Source organism: Jatropha curcas, chromosome 3 (assembly GCF_041381405.1).
Source record: "Jatropha curcas cultivar XTBG-Jc1 chromosome 3, XTBG_Jcur_1.0, whole genome shotgun sequence".
Taxonomy (NCBI): domain Eukaryota; kingdom Viridiplantae; phylum Streptophyta; class Magnoliopsida; order Malpighiales; family Euphorbiaceae; genus Jatropha; species Jatropha curcas.
Window position 1 is genome coordinate 14,228,956 of NC_143153.1, and position 12,225 is coordinate 14,241,180.

The 12,225-nt window shown below is 37.9% G+C and overlaps 1 long non-coding RNA gene across 1 annotated transcript; it reads left to right on the forward strand.

Annotated features, from left to right (window-relative positions):
• Positions 1 to 7,462: 7,462 nt before the first annotated feature.
• Positions 7,463 to 9,655, forward strand: LOC149497600 (uncharacterized). Its single transcript, XR_016320167.1, has 2 exons — positions 7,463 to 7,567; positions 9,389 to 9,655. It is a non-coding gene; the product is annotated as an uncharacterized LOC149497600 (long non-coding RNA).
• The last annotated feature ends 2,570 nt before the right edge of the window (positions 9,656 to 12,225 follow it).

The following is a 12,225-nucleotide window of genomic DNA, read 5'->3' on the forward strand; positions in this document are numbered from 1 at the left end:
TTTTTTCTTTTCATTTTCATTTCCATTCAAGTATTCATTTGTAAATCTAAGTGTCTTTTGTACACAAATTTTGTCTTATCAATAAAAAGGGATCAGTTTACGTTCCAATCATATTTATACTCTTTCCCTATCCTTGCCTGTGAAAGCAAAAAAATAAAAAATAAAAAAAAATCGAAAAAAAATAATAAAAAAAATTGAAAAAAATAAAAAAAAAATGACAAAAAGATAATAAAAATTGGCAAAGAAAAATGCATTCATCCTTTCATTTGCTCTGCATCAATCAAAGCTGGGGGCATCCTAAGAAGCACCATCAAAGGGGAAGTTTTGAAGGGTAATCATGGAAAGGATCCAGCAAAGGGTACGCAAGACTTCAAAACAGTACCGAGGCAAAGCCGATTGAAGGGGTTAGGGCCAGAATGGTTTCTCCAAAAACCCAGGAATGGAAGATGCTCCGACAGAGAGGTGTTTGAATTTCGAGCTTAAAAGCGACAGAATAAAAGAAGTTATATTTGGAATTGGGTTGGGTCTGCACGAAGTCGCAATGCTATCCATACACTACTCAAGTCATCTCAGAATCCAGTTGCCTCGAAATTCTTTATGGAGAGGCTGCTTCTAAGCAGGCATAGGGAAAAACGGGACAAAAGGAACCCCTGGTCAAAAGGAAGAAAACAAGCAAAAGAAAAAAATGGGTCAAAGAGGAACTCCTGCACAAAAGAAAGAAATCAAGGACAAAGCTACAGGAAATCGAGTTGTCAAAAACGGGTCAACTGCAGGCTCTCCGTTAAATTCAAGACCATCAAGGGTAGATGACAAATCATTTCAGCCATAAGGACAAAGACCAAGCGGCTACTCACACTTTGAAAAAGCAAGTTAAAAGAAGCAGTCATTTTCACGAATTGGATGACAACAAACACCTTGAAAATCAAGCGCCAAGCATGGCACAAGTACAAGTGTCCTTATAAACAAGGATCATTTCTCAAAACGGGGAAAAGGAAGAGTCTCCTCAAAATTCCTTATGGAGAGGAGAACCATTGAGGAAATAAGTTTCAAGTTCAGAGGAAGATAAAGTTCAAGAAAAGGAATCAAATTAACCTCAAGAATTCAAACATGGCAAAGCCATAAACTCAAAGCATAAAAGCTTCTTCAACACTCAAGCCCCTCAAGTTACCGCCACAATGTGGGTATTCAAAACTCTTTGTGGCGAATACAAGTCACATTTCAGTCAACCAGTGGTAAAACCACTACAACAACAAAGTCAGATTCGCCTAGGGTCATCACTATCATACGAGCTCGAGTCAATAAGTTGATTCAACATCATCTAAGTCAGGAATGAATCCCGTAAAGACATCAAGCCGGGAAGGAATCCCGCGAAGAAATCAAGTCAGAAATGAATTCTGCATCAACATCAAGCCGGGAAAGAATCCCGCGAAGACATCCAGTCGGGAATGAATCCCGCAAAGACATCAAGTCGGGAAGGAATCCCGCAGAGACATCCAGCCGGGAAGGAATCCAGCAAAAAAAAAAAAAAAAAAAAAAAAAATCAAATCGGAGATGAATTCTGTATTAATATCAAGTCAGGAAGGAATCCCGAAGAAGTCAAATCGGAAATGAATTCCACAATCAAAATTAAGTCAGAATTGAATTCTGCCCCAGCAGCAAGCCGGAAATAAATTCCGCACCAAGACGGAAAGGAATTTCGCACTAACATCAAGACGGAGATGAATTCCGCACCAGCCGAGCACGAAGTTCGCATCCCGGAAGGAACTACGAAAGACCTGATTCTCCCCATCCCCCGAAGAGTTCTTGGAGATACGTAGGCAGCCACAAAGGCGCGGTCACAAACATAAGTTTGCATCATAAATAGCATTTTCTCTTTGCCAATATAAAAAATAAAAAATAAAAAAAGAGAAGAAAAGAAAAATAAAAGCTGGAGTTGAAAACCCGAAAGGGCGGCTTCAGGCAAGAATTGAGCCCGCTAGGCTGAAAACCCGAAAGGGCGGTCTAGGCAAAAGTTAGGGCAAAGAGCCTGCTAGAGTCGAAAACCCGAAAGGGCGGCTACTAGGCAAAAAAAAAAAAAAAAAAAAAAAAATTTCAAAGGTCTCCTTGGGAGTATATAAATCATTTTTTCCAGGAATCACTGAGTTCCTTCGAGTCAAAATTCACTACAAGAAAACTTTGGGTCTCTAAATCGAGTCTCTAAAATCAAGTCTCCATCACCAGTGGTCATTCCACAATGGGTCACAAAGATCGAGTCATTCTCAAAAAAGTTCGTTTTGAAAGCGTCATTCTTTGAGTCATTCCTCGAAAAAAAAGAGAGCGAGGAAAATGTCAATTCACTCCCCGGGGTTTCCAAAACAGCCCTAAAAAAATGTCAAACATAATCGTTGAGAGGTAATTCTTTAATACCTTGTCGCCACTCGAACCATCGTTTCTTTGATCCTTTCAGACGAGCGATGTCATCCACATTGTCCATTTTCCTCGAGTCATATAAGTGGCTTTGTTCTCTTTGATTCCTCAATCGATTGGACAAGTACAAACCCAATGTTTTGAAGTATTCCATGGTCAGCACCATTCTGGGGGCAAGAAGTGATAAGAACCTTCACCATTCTCCCATCACAGAAGTAATCACGGAATTTTGTCTTTCATTAAGAAGAAATTCCATTTCAGCTAATAAGGGCATCAATTCTCTCAAGCCGGGGGCAAAATCCTCCAAGTTGAATTCAGGGGCAAGTGTTATAAAAAAAAAACATACACAACCCAGGGTGGAACCCAACCATCGTCAATCTCTTTTACCCAAACCCAGGGTAGAACCCGGTTAATGGTTAACTTTCTTACATAAAACCTAGGGTGAAACCCTAACCAATAACCAACCCTTTTTCATCCAAAACCAAGCCATTTGATCATTTCGACTTTAGGTGGACCCTTGGTTCTCAATGAGAAAAGTAAAAATAAAGCAAATCTCTTTTCAAGCCCTCATTAAGAGGCAAAACATCTTTTCAAGTCCTCTAAGAGGCCAAACATCTTTTCAAGCCCTCTAAGAGGCAAACATCTTTTCAAGTCCTCTAAGAGGCAAAACATCTTTTCAAGCCCTCATTAAGAGGCAAAATCTCTTTTCAAGCCCTCATTAAGAGGCAAAACATCTTTTCAAGCCCTTATTAAGAGGCAAAATCTATTTTCAAGTCCTCATTAAGAGGCAAAACCTCTCTTTTCAAGTCCTTTAAGAGGCAAAACTTCTTTTTAAGCCCTCATTAAGAGGCAAAAACATCTTTAAGTTACCAACATAAATCCATGCATTTGATCATTTCATTTTCAAAAAAAAAAAAAAAAAAAAAAAAAAAAAAAAAAACCACGGCGGGGTTTCCTCCGCTGCCCATCCTCAAAATTTGGTCTTCAGACAACCACCGACACCCATAAATCATTTTTATGGTTGCCGGTGGGGGGCAACTGTGAACACTCAAATTTTGAGGCTCAAAAGCCTGTTTTCTTCCGGACTGCGAACAGTCCGGCCGGACCGGAGGCCTTTCGGAAAGTTCATCGGAAATATGCCAATATGGTACTTGAAACGTCCGGAAAATTACGAGGATCTCGGAATATTTTTTGGAGGTCCGAAACTCCCGGAAAAGCCCCCGGAATAAACCTGCCTGCCCCGGTGGCTCAGCCACCGGAGCCAGCCACCGAGCCGGCGGCCCATCCCGGCGACTCAGCCGCCGGGAAGGCCGCCGACCCGGCGGCCCAGCCGCCGAAAGACCGGCGCTTGGCTGCGGGAAGGCCGCCGAGTCGGCGGCCCAGCCGCCGGGCTGGCCGCCGACGAACCGGCGGCCCGGCCGCCGGGCGGGCCGCCGAGACCCGGCGGCCCGACCGCTGAGACCCGGCGGCCCGGCCGCCGGGAGGGCCGCCGATCCGGCGGCTCAGCCGGCGGCCCGGCCGCCGGGCGGGCCGCCGAGCCGGCGGTCCATCCGGCGACCCAGCCACCGGAAACAGTCCGTTTTGCGCCTATAAATACAGGCCTCGGGCCTCCTTTTTTCCTCACTCAGTCTGTGTTGACGGACGCTCCTTCTCCCTCTCGCTCCTTGCGATTCTTTACTGCTTTTTTGCATTTTAATTTAGCTTTTATTGCTTTCTTTCTTTGTTATTTGGGTAATTAAAATTAAATTAAATTAATTAATTTCCCTTAACGAGGAGCTTAACCTGGAGTTAAGAAGTGGCCGTCGACTAAATCAGGTACACAAAACTAAACTCTGTCTTTTTTAATTTTAGCATTTCATGCATGTTTCTCTTCTACTCCTCTTTAATTCTATAACTGCATAAATGCATTCATATCATCCACAAGGCAAACAAATTGCCTCAATTAAATAAAATTAAGCTTAAATGCCCGGTTAATCAATAATCGTGGTATTAAAGCTTAAATTCGACAATATTGGCTAAAAAAGCCTAGTTAATCCATAACTATGGTAAAAGTGCCTTTATTTCGAACAGTTTTCGGCCTAAGTCTAATTAATCAATAATTGTGACTAAAAGGCCCTAATTAAACACTTTTTTTTATTATGGCAATAAATTGCCTATATTTCAATTTAATTAATCACTTTAGGCAAACAAATTACCTACAAGTGAGAATTAATCAGTTTTTAAGCGACAAACCGCTTAAATCAAAATTTGGCTAAAAGCCTTTAATTAATCACTTTAGGCAAACAAATTGCCTATAAGTGAAGATTAACCTTTTTGTAGCGACAAATCGCTTAAATTAAATTTCTTTGGCTAAAAGCCTTCAAACAATTTTTTGGCAAATAAACTGCCTTAAATCAATCCATTTAGGCGACAATCGCCCAATTAACATCATTTGGCAAATTAATTGCCTAAACCAATATTTTGGCTTTAAAAGCCTTAAAACAATTCGTTTTGGCACAAATGCCTTAAAAATCAATCTTTTGGCAAGAATAAGCCCAAATTAAATTCTTTTGGCTAAAAGCCTCAAAATCAACATTTTGGCACCAAGTGCCTAAATCAATCAATCTTTTGGCAAAATGCCTAAACGAAATGCACAAAGCATACACACACTCATGCATTAAGCATCCCCTTCAAAAGCCCTCTAAAAGAGGCCTATCGAACTACGTTGACTTTGATCTTCCATTCAAACGGAAGTACGTAGGCACGTTCGGGATTTCACCCCGAGTGGCAAGTCGAATTCATTCAAACATTTCATTTGGTCCAATTACTTCATTTTCCTTGCAAAGCAAACATTCATTCATTTTGGTTAGTTTAGCAGCATGACATAGTCTCGGGATCCATCTCGGGTTTGCATACCATGCCTTAGACATTGGGCTAATTAATCTAGTAACTAGGTTAATTAAAATTGGAGTCACTTAGGGTTTTTCCTAGTTTACCCTAAAACAATTAAACAAGGTGGCGACTCATTCATTCACGTGCATTTCTTCCTTAGTCACATGCATTCATATGCCCATGATATTTTGGGGAGGGGTTCACAGAAACCAAGTGGATAAAATAATTAATAAGAGTATTTAATATCCTTAGGATGGACTAATAGCAACATTGGTGGAATGAAAAGTTATTAACAATAAGAGCTAAGAGGGATGAAATGTATTATTATGAAAATCCATTAGGTGATAAGTTTTAGAGTAATTTGAGAGATCAAGTTAAAGAAAAGTTGATGGTTGAGTCAAAAACATGAGAATCTTTGTAAAGGTAAGATATTTATGTAGTGCAGTGAGATCCTTGAGTCCAGGAGTCATCGAATAGTGGAACTGGTACAGGATAAGAATATCATAGGAAGAATAGGACTTGCATAGGTAAAAACCAAGAGAATGAGCTTGAGTCGCCCTGTGATACTAATAGACAACGAAAGTTACAAGATTGACTTTTTCTTAAAGTTTTGTATTAAAGTAGTGGTTTCTGAACTTTTGATTAAGGAAAGTTTTAGTACTAATATATGTAATTAGACAAGTTAATTCTTATTATTATAAATGAATTAAATTTCAATTGTTGTGTTTGAAAGCTATGTGTTAAGTTTTCCTGAAGAAATGCCTAGTGAAAGTTTAAATTTTCATATGAAATTATATAATATAATATATATATATAAAAAAAAAAAACTATATATTTTCTTGTTAAACCCAGTTTTATTGTAAGATTTTATTCAAGAGAGATTTTCTAAAGAGATTTCAGTAGCTGTCTGAAGATAGGAATTGGAGAATTAGACAATAAGCTTAAGTTTCTCGTAAACTTCAGCCAAGTGGCACTAAATAGGATTGTTAGCAATAGAAATACAATTAGAATACTTGACTCTTTTCTTTCCTAGGTTTATATTATCTACTCTCGAGCTGTGCCCTTGGTGTTGGAAGTAATTTCTTATGGCTTTGGAATTCTCTGTGTGCCCATTCTTACTCTCTCCTACTAGATTCCAATTCGAGGACGAATTGTCTTAAGGGGGAGAGATTGAAACACCCTGAATTTTTATTTTTGAAATCTTTGGATTTTTATTTAATTAAAAATCGGGAATTTTGACCGTGTGGGCTGTAAATGTAATACAGTCTCAATTCGAGCCCAAATTTTTGAATTGGGCGCAAGCCCAAATATAATGTCGAAAATTTTGAATCGAGAACAGTTAAATTTTCGAATAATGATGTGAAGTCCAGCAATTAATCTATTATGTATATATATAAATTAATTTTCGTAAAAAAAAAAAAATCAAATGTCACAATTGTTCATATTCTATTAATATTGACTAAATGGAGAAAATATTATGGAATCGAACTGCATAATTAAAATAAATCAAACCGGGCCTTAAAATCAAACTGATTTTTCGAAAACCACACGAAAAATTCGAAAACCGAGAGAAAAACCTGCAAACTGAGCAAGAATCGAGCCAAATCGTTGAATTTGATCAAACCGGTTCGAATCGAACCGGAATGACCTAGAAACCGACATACCTTTCTTTTCTTTCTTTTCCTTCCCTTCCTCCTCTCCTTCTTGGCGGGCGGGCGCGACTCCCTCCTCTCCCTCTCCTTCTGTCTCCGGCCACCAGACTGACGATGGTGGGTGGCGATCGATTCCTCTCATGCCGCCGGTCACGTTGCCAGTCTTTCTTCACGCCGATCAGGCCCTCAGCGGCGACGATGCAAGCCTCTTCCTCTTAGCGACGCAGCTTCGATTCCGGCGAAATCCACCCCGTTTACGATTGCTTCACATGCAACTGAGGGACTCAATTGACTCCGCATCACTTGCTTGACGTTTTCCCTGCATCGATTCCGGCGATGAAGCCTGGATGACGGAATTGCCATGAATGGCAGTGGCGAAGCCATTGTCGAAGTAATTTTCGGCCAATTAAGGCACAGTCAGTCCAATTTGAACACAGATCCGGAGTCCCCATGAGATTTCGAACATTTTGGTGTATATATTGTAAAATTCTGGGCAAAAGTCGTTTTTTCCGACCACCGTGCACGGAGGCGACGGCGGCTGTCCAGTTACCGGCCGGCGACACTCCGGCGAGGCCCCCGAGAGACAGAATCCTCTTCCCTTCGCGCTGATCATGGAATCGTCGCCCGATTCCCAATGGGTACGTTCTAAGACTCAATTCTCAATTTTTATATATAAAAACTTAATTGATTGATTAATGAATTTAATTGAGTTATTTAATAGACTAAATTGAATAATAAGAAACTAACTTAAAAATATATGAACATTTATAGTCTTTTGTAAATAAAATTTCAACCTTTTCTAGTATATTTCATGAATTTTCTGATTTAGTGGGTGATTTGGTGTTATTGAGGTAATTTTCATTTATAGGCTAAGAATTGGATAAATGGCAACAACTTGTGATTAGAGAAATTGTAGTTTTCGGTTTAATTAAGTTCATATATAAGAATTTTTATTTACTGTTGAGGCAGCAGCTAGTTTAGTTATTTTGGTTAAATTTTGCTTAATGAGTAGCAAAGGCTATAGTGTATTGAGTTATAAATTCAATTCGTGCTAAGAATTGATTAGTTAAAGTATGCCTATTTAGTTATGCTTAATAGATAATTTAAATAGGGCGTTTCCTATAATCTTGCTTGGTGAGGATAGTGATTCACGGATTATTAAGTTGTTACATAAGATCCTAGTTAATGTTGGTCAAAGAAATATGAGCCATAACTTTGTATGATTATTGAAGGTATATAAGATCGGATAGTTTAAAGAAGTAGGATGTGGAGATTAAACAAATAACCATTTTCATTTAATCGCGTATTTATTTACTTATTTGTTTAATCTTAGTAAAGCTATGAATATTTTTGTATTAGTAGTAAACTAATTTGTATCAATGTTGAAATCATGTATTAAGTAAAGCTAAGGTTTTGTATAGATGGTTAAATAATAATTATTTTGTTACTTAGTTGGAGGAAGGGAGAATAAATTGATTGCTTGCCCGACGGATGGGCTGTGTGCTTTGATTGATAAAGATATAATGATATTGTGATATGTGAGCAGGTAGATAGTCCAATTTTTAGGGGAGGTGCTGCCGAAATTTTGACAGAAATTAAACTAAATTTTAATTAACAACATAATAAATAAGTTTATTTAGATTAGTTCTATAATTTGGTACATAATAAATCCGGTGCTCTAATTATTTATTATCTTTATTATTCATTTCATTATTTATATATTTAGTTATTTATTTGCATTATTATTGTTATTATTGTTATTTATTTTATTATCGTTGTTTATTGTCAATTCTATTATTTATTTATTTATTTATTTGCATTGATTTTGGATGTTTAATTGTGCATTGCATTACGATGTCCAATTGAATAATAAGTCTGCATTTGTTTGCAATGTTTGATTAATTGTGTTGTGATATTGCTGTGCTTTGCTTGTGTGGAATTGGGATGAAGTGGGTCACCATGGGTTTGTGAGGACGGTCGATAAAGCATGGATCCTGATTATGATGAATTGTAAAATTGGACCGTCGGCCGGGTAAATGGGAGATCGGCGCCCCCGTGTGCACCTGATGAATTGATGAAATGATGTTGATGAGATGGAAAAGAAAAGAGAGAATGTAAAATAAAATATTGAGAGGACTGGTCAAGTGAGGATTAGACCGGTCGGCCAGATATGGGGGATTGGCTCCCCGGGTGCACATGTTTGAGAGGATGGGCTGTTTGAGAGGACGGCTCGTCGGGGGTTTAGGTGACGCCACTGACTAATTTCCACGTGATGTGATTATATGAAGATGTTAATAATTGTGAGTGCTGGTGATATGCCATTTGTGTGACTGGCTGTGTGAGCATATACCTAGTCGGATGACTAGGTTGATATATTTATACAAATGTGTGAATGTGTGTGTTGTGCAATAATTATTATTCATTAATAAACTCACATCCCTTTTGTTCAATTCTTTCAGGAAGTAGCATTTTCTAAATCCCAGTTATAACTCTGCTCTTCGCCGTTAAAAAGAAATTCGCTAATTTTAGTATTGATCAATTAAATAGATAATTGTCCGAAGACTTATATGTATACATCCGTCAGTAAACTCCGCAGTTATAGAACTTGTATACTTTTAAGTTGTGTATTATTATAGATGGAATAATTCTGTGAGCCTGTATTATAACTATAGTGTATTGTAAGCAGGGAAATTTGTAAATGTTTAAAATTTTATTGAGATAGCAAATTTGTAGCGTTTCAGGCTTACTACGGGCCTCGGGGGCCTTAAGCTTACCTGGGCCCTAGTGCCGGTCCGGCCCATGGAAATGGGTCGTGACATATATTCAATTTGATTGGATATGTTTTTTTTCTTTAAATATGGTGTAATTTTGATTGAATTTTAGATAATTTCTTTGTAAATTGATATTACACAATAAATTTCATTTTGAACCATAGGTTAATTGATTTTGCTTCTGTCACGCCCCGACTCTAATCATCAGAGGAATTGTTCGCTTTGGCCACGGGGTTGTGCCCGGTCTAATCCGGCCAACACATACACCCGCCCTCACGATTTTGTCCCGCAGGTGAAATGGGAAACTTCTCAAGAGGTCACCCATCCTGAGATTTTTGTTAAGCGAGCACGCTTAACCCTGGAGCTCTTCCAACTCTCCAGCCACTCCACCGAAAGGCGCCTCTAATGATTAGTTTCCCCATTTTCGATATATGATTCAATTCATTCCTGTGTCCCACATTCCACTACCCTAGCTAGCCTGTAGGATCGCTTTGCCGGGTCGGGATGTCACAGGCCCACCAGCTTCCGCGTGGTTCGTCCTCGAACCATACATCTACTGGAGGGGGTCCGGCTCTGATACCAACTGTCACGCCCCGACTCTAATCACCAGAGGAATTGTCCGCTTTGGCCACGGGGTTGTGCCCCGGCCTAATCCGGCCAACACATACACCCGCCCTCACGGTTTTGTCCTGCAGGTGAAATGGGAAACTTTCCAGGAGGTCACCCATCCTGAGATTTCTGTTAAGTGAGCACGCTTAACCCTGGAGTTCTTCCAACTCTCCAGCCACTCCACCAAAAGGCGCCTCTAATGATTAGTTTTCCCCTTTTGATATATGATTCGATTCATTCCTGTGTCCCGCATTCCACTACCCTAGCTAGCCTATAGGATCGCTTTGCCAGGTCGGGATGTCACAGCTTCATTTTGTCAATATTTTCTTTTGTTGATAGAATAAGAAAATTTTAAAAAAAAGTACTATCTATCTATCTCTATGTCTATATCTATATCTATCTATATAATATAATATAATATTATATTATTTAAAAGCAAAAAATATTTTTAAAATGCCAACATAACGCTCCCCTTTTTAGCATTCTATTTTTCTTTTTTAAATAAATTTTTGAATTTTTCTTTTTTATTTGTATTTTTTTTTAAAAAAATCCTCAATAGATATATACCACATTGAAACTATTAAATTTTTAAAATTTAAACTTTAAAACTTTTTAGTTTTTTTTCTTATCTATATTTGTATATCTATATCTATCTATATATACCCATATCAATGATTTTCTTTCACAATGATTTTTTTAATTTTTTTCGTTGTTTCTTTTAATTATTTACTTTCAAATCTCTGGGTTTTGATTATATTGTGTGTGTGTGTGTGTATATATATGTGTGTGTGTGTGTCACGACCCAAAACCGTGGAATGGATCAGTACTAGCTCAGGCCTATAACTTTTTTTTATTATATCATTAACATCATCCATAATATGGGCAAACTGGTCCATTCGTATTTTTAGAGAGTCAACTAGAAAATTCACAGGTTTATTAATCGACACATCAATAACTCTTGCATGATAAATTGTAATATATGACTCCCTATTTGCGGATATATGTAGATGCATTTTTATACATAGTACTGCATATCAAATATTATCAAAATCTGGTAATTACTACTATAACTCTGCGAGGAAGGAAGTAGAGCTTATCTGGATCAGCACAGTGTCTATCTTCTGAGAAAAATTTAAGGAAGAGGAATGAGTTTCACAAACTCATTGAATAACAATAAATAATGCATGACCCAAATGATCACACAGGATGCTTTCCACAATTATTATCCTGAACACTCGTCTAGTCAAGCACATGTCATCATATCAACATTCATACATAATATCATCTTCAAATAATTATATCAAATGGAGATTGGTTAGTAGCGTCACAAAACCCCTGACAAGCCGTCCTCACATATGGTCTGTCCTCTCATACGTGTGCACCAGGGAGCCGATCCCCCATTCATGGCCAACCGGTCTATTCCTCACCTAACCACTCCTCACATTATTTTCCATTTCCTCTTTTTTTTTTTCATTAATAATAGGAGACCACCCTATAGTTTACCATATCATTCATATCATATTTCATCAGATGCATACAAAGGCGCCAATCTCCCTTACATGGCCGATGGTGTATGAGACCGCCCTCACAACCCCATGGTGACCCACATCATCCTGATTCCACATGCAAACAAGACATAGGATTATCATATCACAAGTAATTCAAACAATCCATTCAATATAACAGATCATGTCAATAATCAATACGCAACAATGAGTATAATCATAGTTTACATGATTATATAACAATTGTATAGTTAAAATATTATGTTTATTAGATAGATAATGACATTAATAATTATATTTCAATAATATCTTATTAATATGTGAAAATAAGAGTTGAGTATTGAATGTATTTATATACTATAGAATGAATTATGCATGTATGCAGATAGTGGTATGCACCATTTATTATTA